This window comes from Poecilia mexicana, unplaced genomic scaffold (assembly GCF_051168715.1).
Source record: "Poecilia mexicana isolate PSO_F unplaced genomic scaffold, ASM5116871v1 scaffold_6, whole genome shotgun sequence".
NCBI classification, from domain to species: domain Eukaryota; kingdom Metazoa; phylum Chordata; class Actinopteri; order Cyprinodontiformes; family Poeciliidae; genus Poecilia; species Poecilia mexicana.
The window spans coordinates 21,176,321-21,179,482 of NW_028263375.1; positions in this window are offsets into that span (position 1 = coordinate 21,176,321).

The following is a 3,162-nucleotide window of genomic DNA, read 5'->3' on the forward strand; positions in this document are numbered from 1 at the left end:
AGATTTTTGGAAACAATTTGTTTTAAAATACAAATTGGATGCGGGGAAAATTACACATTAATTACACATTAATTTTCAATTAATGTTTCATGATGCCTATCAATAAGATAGATATCTGGTAAAAAAAAAAAAAAAAACTCCCGCTTTCTCTTGGCATCCCTGTGACTGAACATTACAGGCCGGTAAAAATCCGACTGGGTTGCATTAATCTGGATCGCGTCGGGGCGCATGGAGGGAGGATAACGGTTCCCTCCATGCAAATATCCAGCAGTTTTCTCAGCATGCAGCGCTGAGTAAAAACATCTGCACACAAACCAACTGCTTCTTATTATTTATATCAAGCAAAATAAGCCGCAGGTTCCGATAAAAAAAAAGAAGAAAAAAACCGGACGCTTTAACGAGATAAACGTCCTTAACAGACGAATTAAAATCATCCTAACCTTTTCTCTCTCTCTCTCTTAATATGTTCAACATAAACAGGATGAAGATGCATCATCTACTGAAAGTGGAGAAAAGAAAAGCGCTCGGCAGCACTGCGCTTTGTGACCTACAGCGATAATTTAGGATGACCTGAGGGAGGAGGAGGAGGAGGAAGAAGAGGAGGGGAATATGAGAGATGAAGCGGCCTCACTCCGTAACGGAAACATTCCCTGTGAACTCTCTATTTTTACATCTCAGAATGCGTCTTTAATTGCTGTTTTTGTTTGTCATGGCTCTAAAAATAACGCTGGTTGATTCATGCTGCAGATTTGAATTTGGGTTATTTCTGCACTCGTTCGTGTTGAACATTTAACATCTGATTTCTTGTGTTTTCATCTCATAGTCCTGAAAAAATATCTCGTTTTAAATGGGATATCACAATATTTAATATAAGTGGCTAAGTGGCGTAATACACAACAATAATAATAATAATAATAATAATAATAGGTAATAAATATTTCATCACCTATTTCTGTGCCTTGCATTCTACCATTTAAACTTTTAATTAACATCCTTAATGCATTGGGAATTTTAGGTGGCAGGTCACATATAGTGGCTGCACGGTGGCACAGTTGGTAGAGCTGTTGCCTTGCAGCAAGAAGGTTCTGGGTTCGGTCTTTCTGCATGGAGTTTGCATGTTATCCCTGTGCATCCGTGGATTTTCTCCTGGTACTCTGGTTTCCTCCCACAGTCCAAAAACATGACTGTCAGGTTAATTGGCCTCTCCAAATTGCCCCTAGGTGTGCGTGCATGGTTGTTTGTCCTGTGTGTCTCTGTGTTGCCCTGCGACAGACTGGCAACCTGTCCAGGGTGACCCCGCCTCTCAAACGGAATGTTAGCTGGAGATAGGCACCAGCAACCCCACTAAGGTGTAAAGAAAATGGATGGATGAGGTCACATATACTTATGAAGAGAAGTAAACATGATACATAATTTGCTTTAAATAAAAATCTAAAAAGGGTGTTATGGGTTTGTATTCAGATTCCTTTGACCCAGAATCACATTTTGCTGCACATGCAAGTCATTTGTAATATTAGTTTCTTATGTTTCTAGCTTTGCACAACTGGAGGTTTAAATTTTGGCCCATTATCAGTTTAAGAGGTTTTCCTCCAAGATCTCCCTCCCTGTATTCAACTCTGACAAGCTTCTGATGAGGTAACCTGACGGGATGATGCTGCCATCACCGTGCTTCATGATGACAGGATGATCTCCACGGGTAAGTTCTGGTCTCAGATCTGATCTGAGTCTTTTCTTCTGCACTTTCGTGTCCTGTGGCCAGCTGAAGGGTATGTTGTGATTTTTCTAGCAGCGTAGGCTTTCTTCTTGCCACTCCTCCATAAAGGCCAGCTTCTTGAAGCGCACAGCTAGTGTGGAATAGTCGTCCTGTAGACGGATTCTTCCACCAGAGCTATGCAGCTACTCCAGAGTTCACACAGACTCTTTGACGCTTCTCTGATTAATGCTTTAATTGGCTGGTTTGTCACTTCACGTTAACGTTCACGTCTTGGCACGTCTGCGGTTGAGCCATCAGAAGACGGACTGACCGAAGCTTGGGATGATGTTTATAACTTAAACATGCAATAAGCTTCTGTACAACTTTCTCTGCGACTTGTCTGCTTTGTTTCTGCTCTGTTTGGTCTCTATTTTCTCAAACAAGCCTCCGAAGCCTTCATTATGCGATTCAATTAAACACACAAGGGACTCTTTTCCTAATTCAGTGACTTCTTTTGGGAAATGATTAAACTGGATTCTATCGATGAGTGTCAGTAAAGGAAACAGAATGCATGGCACAGTTTTTGTTTTAGATTTTTTTTGTTTTTTTTGTCAATGATTATTTTAAAATCTTATTTAACCGCGCACTACTTTTGGTTGGTGTTTCACACACATTCCCCCAAAAATATATACATGTAGAAATACAATATGTGGATGTAACGTGACAAAAAATATGAAGAAGTTTAATGGGGTGTACATACTTTTGCAAATAAGCTTTGGAGGTGGAAAAAGTACTCCAGAAAATACATCAATATATATTTTAAACATGTCGAGACACTTTTTAACTCATGCTATAATTTCCTGTCCCTGTAACACTTATTAATATTTGCTTAATAAATAATATTCTAGATGACAAGAACAATATTTCAAACTGATCTAAAAAAAAGTGAATTTTAAATTTCCAGTTCTACTTGAATACATTTTTACCCTAGAAAATGCTAAATTTGCACCAGTAAATGTAAAAGACTGTAAGTCGTACCTTTACGGTATTTAGTAATAAATTAAACATGACTTTAATTAATATAATTCAAAAAAGAGATTTAAAACAATACTTTGGTTTTTCAATATGCCACTCAGAGGAAAATAAAACCAACAATTTTGGCTCAGTATACACAAAAATATCAAATTTCTACAGCTTCAACACTTCAAAAACTACATTATATGTCATGCATGAGTACTGACAAAGTATGAAGTTTCCAAAAGACTCAAAAAATATCACAACAAACAAAAACAGAAAACAAATTAACAGGTTTTCACTTTTTCAGAAGTTTGACCTTTAGACACAGAACTAATTAAACGGAAGTCATGTTTATTTACGCTCTGCTCAGATTGTGAAAAGAAAACTGCATTTATAAGGGGAATTATGACAATTCAGTGAAAGATTTCCCTAATGGGCATTGGACAAACTGC